The sequence below is a fragment of the Melospiza melodia genome, chromosome 1, assembly GCF_035770615.1.
Source record: "Melospiza melodia melodia isolate bMelMel2 chromosome 1, bMelMel2.pri, whole genome shotgun sequence".
Taxonomy (NCBI): domain Eukaryota; kingdom Metazoa; phylum Chordata; class Aves; order Passeriformes; family Passerellidae; genus Melospiza; species Melospiza melodia.
In genome coordinates this window covers 109317564-109329651 of record NC_086194.1, presented here as the reverse complement: position 1 = coordinate 109329651, position 12088 = coordinate 109317564, and the positions used below count along the sequence as shown (strand labels likewise).

General features: G+C 39.9%; 1 protein-coding gene across 23 annotated transcripts in view; it reads right to left on the bottom strand.

Annotated features, from left to right (window-relative positions):
- The window catches only part of LOC134422090 (poly(rC)-binding protein 3-like), a 495993-nt gene that overhangs the window by 108799 nt on the left and 375106 nt on the right, over nt 1-12088 (bottom strand). The window contains exon 5 of one of the 23 annotated variants that reach the window (XM_063163917.1): nt 6553-6628. The exons of the other annotated variants lie outside the window; for them this stretch is intronic. The gene's annotated coding sequence lies outside the window, so the exon portion shown is untranslated. The remainder of the gene's footprint in view (nt 1-6552; nt 6629-12088) is intronic. 23 annotated transcript variants of the gene reach the window in all.

The following is a 12088-nucleotide window of genomic DNA, read 5'->3' as shown; positions in this document are numbered from 1 at the left end:
CATCCATGGAGACCTCAAGACCTGCAGTACTTCATGCAACAAGTAATACCTTGTACTGCAACAACCTCGAGTCAGCGTATGTGACTGATGAGCACATGGTGCTCAAAGAGCCAGACGTGGTCAGAGCATGAGAACTTTTATCCTGAGCCATGTGCCAAAGGGTGCCTCTCTGCCTTACTCATACAGGCCTTTCTGGGATAAAACTGCCTCACAGTATTCAGAGAGGATACAGGAACTTTTCCTTTCCTTTTCCTTTGTCCCCCTACCGTGGCCTCCTGCTTTCTGTTACCAGCCATAACTGCAGTGCTGGTATGAAGCCACAAGCAGGCTGGCAGGGTGATGCCCTGCACAAGATGGTTGGACAAAGGTGAGCCAATACAGCATCCACACCATTCCCACTCCAGGGAAACAGCAACTGTGACTTGCAGCCATCTGCAGGCACAGGCATCAACACAGAAGTCCCCAAGGAGCAATTCAGATTTTAGAGATCTCGGCCATGTCAGGAGAACACACACCTTCTTCTACACCCCTTGGAGCTACAACACACCTTATACCTAAGAATATCCTTCTACCCATTAAGGCTTATAAATGAGCTCAGCATAATCCAGTTCTACTGGTGATGGTCCACTGGGCATCACTTTTTTAAATACTGACAAAGATTAAGAGTTCAGGTTGCTTCCTCAGCCCATGAATTTCATATAGCATCACCAAGCAGTACTCAGTAAATCTTCAGCTGCTGCTATAAAATGAAATAAAATGACCAATAAGCACTATTCTTAACGACAAAACATCTTACTCATTATGCAGGATATGCTTCTGCCATTCTCTGAGGGAAAAATGCCTAATTACTTACATTATATCTCACTGGAAATACAACAAATAAAACAAGAAAGGCTATTGAAGGATGAAAATAATGGTACCATGTGGTACAGGGCCTGACCTTAGGAGAGAGAGGTATTTATCCAGAAGATAGAGAGTTTTGAGAAAAGCACTGCCAATTAGGGAAACTGTCTGTCTCCCATCAAGGAATACTCATTTACCTAAATAATATTTGCTTAAGCTTAACCCATACTGTTCTGTTTGTGTGTGCAGGGATGGAGAACAGTGGCATACAACATAGATGAAATACTGACTTCTCACCCTCAGTGTAACTTCTGCTGCTCTTTGGGACTAAAGCTCAGTGCAATTCAGAAAGGTATTTTTCTCAAAACTTTTAGTGGCTGTCACTTATGTCTGAACATATGGTCAGTTTGACAAAATCTTTAACAGCCTTATGGCTTAATACCTGCATACATATATATGCTGGTCTTACCTTAACACTGGTATAAATCCCTATATTTCTTCCTTTCTGCTGATTCCCTGTCACTTGCACACCTTTACACAAAGAGGTACATACTGAGAAAAAATAATAGTAATAATAATAAGTAATGACATTACATTTCTGCAAACACAATGGACAGCCATTTCTGAGGAAACCTCTGTATCCTCCTCCACACAAAACCTGTGAATGTCCAGAACAGCTGCTACCTACTAGTAGTCCATAAAGCTGCACACCCAGAAATGTGCTGGATGTGCTTGGTTATCTATCAGATATGCATAAAGGCAATGGTGTGGCACACATTAGAATTCATTACTGCACTTTTTGTGGTGCTGTTTCTTTTTTTACCCCCCAGAGGTATATTTAGGCCAAATCAATGGCCTCCAGAAAGGGTAGATGATGCTGTGCACAGCTTGGAAATCCATTCATGAGGGAGAGTGACATGAAAGATGTATTAGATAGCTGCACTTTCTGGGGCCACAGTTGTCATTTTTGTGGAGAGGCACCTGTTACAGCAGAAGTGCTTACCAGATTTGACAAAATAGGGTGTAAGTGGACATGAAGCCTTAAAAATCTATACTTAAAATTGAAAGAGCAATTGTTTAAAGAGCACCACAGCCATCATTCCTACACAAGCCGTACAGTACTGGGAAGAACACTGATGCACTAAGATTAGTGTGAAAGGTTCCTAGCAATGACTACCTGCGAAATACAATGCCATTAGAGAACAATTTCCTATTAATTAAATGCAAATACTTTGATATGTGACTGAGCACATTACATTACCTAGTATTAGCATATTAAGTACAATTTAAGCCCTGTTGTCAAGCATCTGAATTTCTACCTAAAATGGCAGTCGGGCAGAATACAGTATTTCCACACTAGGGGCAGGAAGGAGGACTGGAAAACTTGGTGAGGCGTGAACAATTGAATTTCAGCAAGGCAATGGAAAGGACATTGTTGGGCAATTACAGCGCTCCGGCGTTTGCCATCCGCAAAGGCTGCAGTCATCTGCAGCGACAGCGTGGAGCACGGCTCCCCCAAGGCACGGCACTCCAGTTAAATCAATTTGTCAGGAGCGGGGCTGCTGCCTCCCTACTGCAGAGGAGGCCCACCGGAGCGGGGGACAGCTGGGGCACACAGCTGTCTCTCTGCAGCAGATCAATTAGAACATCAAAATTCGTCTGCTAATTAGCAGGCATGTACAGAGGGGAAAGAAACCTCCCTTAAATGAATCATTTCCATGTATTAATGAATTCCATGACATCCCCCATTTAGAACCCAGCCCAACAAGAAGAGACACGGCCACAAGAAGCACCAGCTAGCACGATGAGACAATTTCATTATTGCAAAAGGTGATCCTACTACTGAGGTGAAAATAAAACTCCCTACAACTAAAAATTTGCACTTCCAAATATCAGTGAAAGAAGACACACATCTAGTAGAGCTAATAATGTTTGATCACATTGTAAACACTGATAATTGTAAGACTGCATTGAGAGCAAATACAAGTGGGACCAGGAAAAATACAAAGCACGGTCAGCTTGACATGCTGCTTGCTTTGGAACATGCTGAAAGTCCCTTGACTTCTGTGATTGTGAACTGGGCTTCAGGTCAGCAGTTTTTATCCTTGATTTTATTTACTTTTATATTCAACTTTTGTGTTGTTATTAGAACAACATTTACTGTTTATTCACATGTTGCAATGTTGCTGAGGGTGTTTTTACAAGAGAACTTGGCCAAAGTCAGCTGCTGCTCCAATGCCATTTCAAGACTTAGCAGGACAAGGTCACTAATTTTTTTTTTTGTCTGACAGCTTTAGCTTGTTTGGCACAGATATGAAAACACAAATCAACACTAACATACTACATTTTTCATCAGATCTCAGAGCGTAGCTGTTAATTCTTGCACAGAGAGCTCCAAACCTAGCAGAAGCCAGATACATTGACTGGTATTACACAGAAAATTGATTTCTTCAGTTGGGAAGAGCCCCACTAACCTCCTTTGTTACTTCCAGTGCTTCACCCATCACAGCTTAATTGCAATGGACTTGAGCAATTCATCTTTGGATACAACGCACAAACCTTTATTCTTGAAAGTTTGTCTAAGAATGATTGTATAATGCATATTATTGTTGTAAGTGCTCAACGAAAAGAGAACAACGGTGTGGAGAGGACTAGGACAAAATGACCTCCCAGAAACAGCAGCATAGTAAAGGAAATTCTAAATCTGGCATCTGCAATAACCCTACTGCTCATCTGAGCAGCTGACTCCCTAAATTCAATACATTTTCCCAAGGAGTTAACTTTTTTAAGCTCTGTTTTCCTACAACTGTATGCTGTACATGTAGGAACCCACAACTGTAGATTTGATTTTCAGGCCATTTGGCATCAGATAACCAACTGCAAATCATTATTTTGAAACAGATTGCTATAATCTGCAGCTCGATGAAGCCACGACACAGAATTCCTACTTGGAAACTATATTCTTTAACCTGACAAACAGGTGCTAACTGCTTACCTTGTTCTCAGATCTCTAGTTTCTCACTAAGATCTTTCCCCTTTTATTCTTTTAAGGACGCTCATTAAAACCAGAAGTGTGTTAGAGGGCTGAAAACACAGAGCCACACAAGACTGTCGGTATGTGAGGAGCTGAACTCTCCAAGGGAAGGCTATGAAATGTTATTGCCAGCTCTGCTGCAGTAAGACAAACTGCCACAGAAAGCCACGTCCATTCTCATCTATTAAGGTAGGTCAGCTGAAAATAAGTCACAGAGGAAGTCAACCAAGATAGTAAAGTGCCCCCACTTGCCTTGCAATAACAAGGAGTGTGTATGAAAAATGTTTAATAATATGAGGAAGCTTTATCACCACCCTCACTTCTTTTTAAATCCTTCACTGGACTTTCATCTTGCACAATTTCTATTACTCCCAATGATGCTAATGCATGAGCTGGAAGAGTGTGACCCACCAAGTATTACAGCTTTAAGCTGCCATTTAGTATCAAATTTCTTTCTTAAGTGAGGATTGCTGAATACGTGAAGCACAGAGCTATAATATATACTCCATTAAAAGCAGTCCAGAGAATGTGACATTCTTCTTATCATATTACCTCAGTTACTGACAGAATAATATAATTATGATTCACAGTGGAGTGGCCTACAGAATGGATTTAATCAAATTTTAATATAAAATATGGCCACTTAGAGCATATTCCACTCAGTGGCTTGTGCAGTCAAGCTTCTGGGTAGGGAGAGGAAGTGCAGCTATCATTCCCAGTAACAGGACAACAATTGCTTTTAAGTCAAATATGGCATCAGGATGGTTAAGCACACATTAGAGGATGCACTGGTGTCACTGCTATTGTGCTGTACTATGTATATAATTCGGCATGGATGACTGCTGTGTCACTTTCAGTCCCTTAAGCTTACAATACAAAGACCTCAAATAAATTGGTATCTCAGTGTGTCTAGCAAGGAATACGTAATTCATTCACTAAGAAAAATTCCTAAGCTTGTACATTCAGGCAGACCAAGTGGCTGGATTCTGTTCTGAAGCACATTAGTGCAAATTCAGAGCATAGTCATCAAAAGCACACCAGTTCTGACTGCGTTGGTATCTCCTGATTTGATTATAAACAGATGACTTAGAAGTTCAGTGTATTCCATTGATTAGATCTTGAGCAACTCCAGATGCAAGGAGATACTGTGCTAAGTGTGTAAAATTCTCACCTCATGGATAAATTTTCAGAGAATCCACTTGGGAACTCTGGTTTGACGTGTTCAGATATGAAGCTAAACGCAGAAAAGGCACAAAGGATACAAGACATGAGAGGTGCTAGATACAAAAGGCATTTTGCATGAGCTTAGGCTCATTCTGCACATCTTCTGCAGCACAGAAACTCAGATTTGCTGCTCTTCAGTTTTAAGGCTCTAGCAAGTCATATGCACTCTGGTAACAGGAAGAGCTGTGCCAAGCTAAAATTTCAGTGCCAGTTACCTTTTACTTTTCTGCATCCAAGTCTACCCATGCACTTTACAACTATTGACATTTTATCCATTTGACTATGATATCCTAGCTGTTTATGAGTTTTTCTTCCTGAAGGTAGCCCACGAATTCCCTGAATATCATTAATGGGTTTTGCTGTTGTTTTATTTTGTTGGAGTTTGGCTTTTAGGTTTTTTTTGTTTGTTGCTTTTTTTAAAAATCCCAGTCCATCTGCTACTCTCCTAGGGCTCTCATCACAACCCTTACTGCCTCAGAGCATCTGTTTCCTTTATTCTTTCCTTACAATAGATCCAATTGCTATTTTCCCTTTGCTTTCCTCTGTTAACTTCTTGTTCGTTTCTGTCTGCTATGTTTGATCATTGTTCATCCACAGAATTAGTACACAGTTTGGCTGAAAGACACATCAAAGACCATGTAGTTTCAATCCCCCTTCCATGGGCAGGGACACCTTCCATGAATGAGAACAAAACTAGAACAGGCTTCCCAGAGCACTATCCAGCCTGGGATGAGGCATCCACAACTTCTCTGGGTAACCTCTCTGGGTAACCATTGGAACCTGGGTTCCAGGGTGTCACCACCCTCACTGTAAAGAAGTTTTTCCTTACATTTAATCTAGACCTACCCTCCATAAGTGTAGTATCACCACACAGCCTTGTGAGAAGTCCCACTCCAGATCACTAGTAGTCCTTTAGGTACTGGAAGGCCTAAGTCTCCCCAGAGTCTTCTCTTCCCCAGCCTTCTCCATCTTCTGATCTCAGCCAAAACAGAGCAGCAACCGCTCCTCCCTGATATTAGAAGTCTCACTGATTTTCAGGTCATGAACCCTGATGACTTTTTGCCTGTTAGAAATTTACTCTTACATTCCTTTGCCTCTGTGCATGCAGTTGAAGATCATCCTTCTTTTCCACTTTTTTCACTCTGAATTTACTAGTCCTTCTCCCTCATTACAAAGTATGGGAATTGCCAGATATCCCACTTCCCACAAGCATTTTTACAAATACTGTTTCAAACCCTCCATTTCCATTTTTAACCTCTTGTAGTCTGTCTTTTCACTAAAGGCTTTTACTATCTTCTTTTTGGTGAGGTTTTTTTTTTTTTTTTTTTTGGTGTGGTATTTTTGCTAGTTTTTACAGCTCTCAGTACACTCAGGATTTCAAGAATTGGTATCTTCTTGTGTTTATGACGGACCCTTCTTCAGATCATTCACATTTCACTCCCTACCCCTACCTCAGCAGTGAAAGAGGCAGGCAGGTGAACAGGAAGGGACAGATTCAGCCACACCAAGTGCACGAGACATCAAGTCCTTTATCCCATGAGGGCAGGAAAACATGGAAAGGAAAAAACAGAAAGTCAGAAGATAAGAAAGATATGGAAGTAAAGAAAAGGACAAAGAATTCTAAGAAATTCAAGCACAGTTAGAAGACAAGAATAAAGGAATGAAAACTGTATGCAGTAAAGGCTGAAACAGAAAAAGAAAAAAAATAATAGCGGGGGAAATATTTGAAACTTAAAAGGATATTTTAAAACCCCTAAGATTAGGTGGGTAAGCTCAGTTACAATTTTAGGAAAAGAAATACAAACCCCTAATACAATGAAATGTCAATGAAAATCACTTTGTCTTAGCAGAAGGTATATAAAATTCAAAATATTTCTCAAGTTTTTACTAATCCTTATCTTTTTCTTGAAAACAGGGAAGGAATGGGCTTGGTTTGATCAGCTATTCCAAGTCAGTGGTGCAGCTCTACAACCATGGCAACAAAGAGCTGACTCCCTGCTGCCAGATCTCACATGGGAGCTGCAAAGCAGGGCAGCACTGGGATCATGATCAGCACTGAGAGAAGTGCTGAGGTTTTAGAGCTCTGTTACAGCACAGCTACTTCTTGTGTTTGTTACCACACGTGCCAGTCACAGCAGGCCTCACTTGGTTGAGGATTATCTTCCAAGGAATTTACAATGGTAACAGCTTTTTAAGTCTATCAGTATCATACATTAAAAATAATTTTTTTCTCCTCAGAGCTAGACAAAAAGCTAAGGAAAACCTGTTTTGTTTAAAAACATGTACCTTACCTCCAAACAGAATATTTCTTTTTCCCAGGTTATTAAAAATAAACAAGAAATCCAGTATATTTTAACTGTAGAGTGGGTTCAAAGACCAACTCAAAAGTACAGATAACTTCAAACAAAATATAACCTATTGAACTGATGTCTACATAAATTCTATTTGATTAAAATTATCCTTAGTTGTTAATATATAAACATAAAATTTATAATGAATACAGATGTCAATATCTAAACATGCTATTTATAATGAAGATGGACCATTAAACACTGTGATAATTGTCAGAAATACTTCAACAAACAACAGAAGTGTGTTATACAGAATTAAAATATTAGATAGTCATCTTCAAAGTTAATGTAGGATATCCCAATCTCAAGATCATTCCTTTTTCAGGTAGAAGAATGAGTTTTTGGTTTGTTTCCTAATTTACATGTTTTAGAATAATCTACAATATAACTACGGTACTTCCATCAGTTCCAGAAATAGGCCCTTTCTGTACTACCTTTCCATTTATCAAGGCCATGATGAATACAAAAATCAAAACTACTATAAATTATCACAATAAAGCCATTGAATATATCAGAAGTGGAGTAAAGAAAGATGCTGAAGTAATCTGTCTTGCCAAGTGGAATGACAGAAAAGGAGAGGCGCAGGGGGCAATGCTGTGCATGGAAGAGAAATCAATGGAAGGGTCTCTGTTTCCCTGACTGCTTGGTATATTATCCTGCCCAGTTCTATCTGCTAGGTTAATACTGTGCTGCCACAACCATGAGAGCCTCGATGATTGTATTGACAAGAAATCATGATCTACAGCAGATCTGCTTTTATGGAATGGCCGGATAAGCCCTTCCATTAACAATACTAATCAGATAAAGTATTCCTAATGGATGAGCCAGCATCTGGTTAGAGTGAACTGCTCTGTTTAGTATCTATATGCTGTGTTTTTCATCTGAGATCAAGATGTCACTGCTAAGAATTTATACACTAGGTTTGGAAAATTATTTATAATTCTCTCTACATCCGCTGCAACTTTGGAAAACAGAGAGCTAGTTCTTCATTGCTGTCATTAAATCAGATTATTCTCATGCATTGCTAAAGGTTTCCATGACCCAAAACCAAACAAGGGTCAAACCTGTAAAGACTCATGAGGAATTTATTTTTAAATTTATGTATTCACTTTTTGTTCCTGGTGTAAAGGAGTTATCTATTAAAATGTGTCCTGATAATCACACTTCTTGGTAAAACATATTATGAAACTAAAGGTATAACAGCCATTTGACAGATAAGTTGCATAAAACCATAGTGCTCTGAGCCCTAATCTCTTCATGTAGCTATAAAATATTTAAAGTATACACTGTTTACAGGCAGTTAAGAGATAGCAGTGATAAATCCCCTTTCAGAGAAAAAAAACCTTGTTCTGTGAGATTTATAGAAATGACAGAAATCTTAAGAGGTGCAACATCCACAGAATTTACTTGCCAAGAGATTCCCCATGCTCTTCTCCATGAAAAGAATGGCATCTGTGCCAAAGTGAGGATAAAAACGGTTTTCCTTCAGTCCTGTGATGGGTTTACCACCAGCTAAAGCTTTTACAGCAGTTGTCTTCAGTCAGTGAAAATCTCCCTACTGGCAGCACAGATAACAGAACTTGTTTGGCTTTTTTCTCTTGCAGTGTAACATTGCAAAAAGAGAGCAAAACATCACCAATTTGTATCAGCATGATTTTATACCTATCTTGCGGAGTCAGTCCAAAATCTGTTACAGTCTGGACATCAACAAGAAATTGGAACTGAAGTCATATTGTTTTGATCCTTCCCACTTTAGCATGCTTCATAGAAGTGTATCGTCGTCTCTGCAGACTGTAGCTGGCTTTAAATTCAAAGCAAAATTTAGGGCTCTTCCAATGTGGCCCAGAAGACAAATTTTTTGCTTCAATATTGCAAGGTTTACAGTAGAGACACAGGGGCATGTCCCTCTACAGGCAAACACAGAAATTAAAGCTGAAAACTGTTCAAAGGATTTATCCCATTTCAACTTACTGGCTCGTCTCCTATAATTTCTTTATTTTTCCTATAGATCAAACATCACCTGCTACTCTATTGGGTCAATCTAGTAAGATACTCTTAAAAAGCCAAGTTACAGAAAAACAAACAGAATTCTTAAACCCCCATGCGCAGGCAAATCCCCAGTTAAAATCTTCTTTTCTTTAATGAGGGTGTTGACTACTGAGGGACAGTTTCTTACCAGCAAGGGCCTTAGAAAGTCAAAAGCTTCCCTCCACCCAAGGATCTCTTCAGTTTTAGATGCAATTGTGATGTGTAACACACTTATGAAAGAACACAAACCATGCCCTAAACTTCCACTGCTTTGGTGTTAAAAACTTGAGCTGCATGAACTGGGAAGAAAACGGGCTTTTAGAACCCCAGTGATTTTCAAACATGTTTTACTCTGGCCCCCACAAAGTTCTGGAACCTAAATTACTTATACCCAGCAGTACAAGCAATGCTGCATATTGCAAGGCTAACTCATAGAGCACACTTGTTTACTCACATATTGTACAAAGAAGCTAAATGACATTTTCCTATCAGGTTACTAATCTTCTCTCTATAAAAAAAGAGACAATGCAATTTCATCCCTTAAAAGTGGCTTTTACCAACCTGCAAATCTCAATTTTACTTTCAATCAATGCAAACCTTGGGTTTTTTCAAGAGTTATCTCTACCTCCCACCAAAACAATGCTGTGCCAAAGCTTTTGCAAGGATTACTTGATCTTTTTTAGGTGCAATAAGGTTTGGATGACCTTTCAGCTTTAATGCTTTGATCGAAATATTGTCATGGCCTAAGTAATTTTGATGTGGTCTAGCGTCACACAGCAACAATGCCTGGGGTTATTTCTGTGTATCTTTTTGCCAAATTATGCTGCCTTCCACCTGTGGCTGGAAACAGGTGCCAAGTAACTCTAAGTGAACTCTCATGTGTCTTCTCCATAATTCATCTATTTTTCTTTAAACTTAAACAGCTTTAAGCCTTACAAAATGCAGCTCTACAGGACCATGCCAAAAATACAATAAAGCAGATCTTAATCCAGCACAGTTCATTTAGCTCCTTTAAGGACAGAGACAGTAAAAATGTTTGCCCTTAGCTTTATTTGGTACTTTTCAGCCCCAAAGCACAACAGGAGGGTGGACAATTCAAGAAACAGGAGAGTTTTGGTAAAAGGAGGATTTGAGCTGCCAGTTTCTACAGTTTCCAAGGCTTTAAGGATTTTTTTTTCTCCCTAAAATAGAAATAATAAAGAAATGAACCTTTTATAAATAAGCTAGTCTTGCCTACTCTGCCTTTATGAGGAGCATCAAAAAGCACAGACTGTAAGAAGGACAGAGGGCAGCTGCAGCTTGGTGTCAGCTCAGCCATTCTCACCTGGGTTTCTGCCTGAGCACTGAGCCCAGGAGGAGCAGATGGCAAAGGACCAAGCAGTCCCAGGAGGACCAGGCTGGAGAGGGCAAAGCAGTCCCAGACTTTTTACAGGGCGATGGGTGGGATCAGCTCCAACACACTGACTGCTGCAACCATGCTCTTCCATGAGTGCTTTTCAAAACTAAGGTCATACATACAGGAAACAGTTTTTCACCTGTGGCTTGTGGGTCATATTGATGCTGTATATCCTTCTGTAGGGATAGGAAAGTATACAGTTGAAGAAGTACCTCTCATTACCAATAAGCATCTTCTGACCACTGCTTAAAGGCAGGTGCTTTCATGAAAGAGCTGAAAGCAACATTTGTGTCAATAAATTCACGGGAGTAAGTTGTCAGGAATCCCTCTGACTATTCTTACCAGTAATATGGCATCACAGTGCATCACAGTAACATGGCATCACCTGGCTGCTGCTCCAGCTCTAATAGGTCTGTGATTTAACTGTGAGAAATTCTCAGCCTCAGTCATTCTGCTCTCCTGGCATCATAAGCATGTACCCCAGAGTTTAATTACTCAGCTAAAATGCTGCTGTCAACCCTATACATATAATGTAAGGAAAAGGTGATTTTCACTAAGGAATTCATCTATTCATTTCCTTTCAGGGTCTTTCCTTTAATTTGTTGCTCAGCTGTCCTTTTATTTTTATAAGACTCACTTGCTGTGTTAGCAATTCCAAAATGATTTGAGGTTAGCATGGCTTCCCCCCCACTCCCCCCAGAAAAAAAAGATAGATTGCTGGGGGTAGTAGTGAAAGGATCTTTAGGAAAAGGGGACAGTTTTGCTTTGAGGCTGGCATTATTTAAGTTATTTAGATAACCTGCTGGCTTCAGGCAACATCACAAAATGAAATTATATGGTTTCAGTAAAATGAAAGGAGGAAGGTCCCCAATATCACAGCAGTGCTCCAGTAAAATGCAGTACAATTAAACTCCATGAGCTGCAGCTTCCCTACCTGCATTCAGAGTGGTCTGCGACGCCTACAAGCCCCAGTCACCTGAACTGAAATAATGTTTTCCTGCTCAAGACTGCTGCCAAAGGCTATGATCAGACATGAGCATATTCCATGAAGATGACAGTTACTTGAGATGACAGCTACTTTGAGGGAAACAAAAGTCTGGGCTGATGTCCACTCCAGGCAATCCCAGTGATTTCAGTGCATAATTCAGGTAACAGCAACCTCCTACGAGCTCCATGTGAAAAAAAAAAAAAAAAGACAGCAGGGAATCCCAA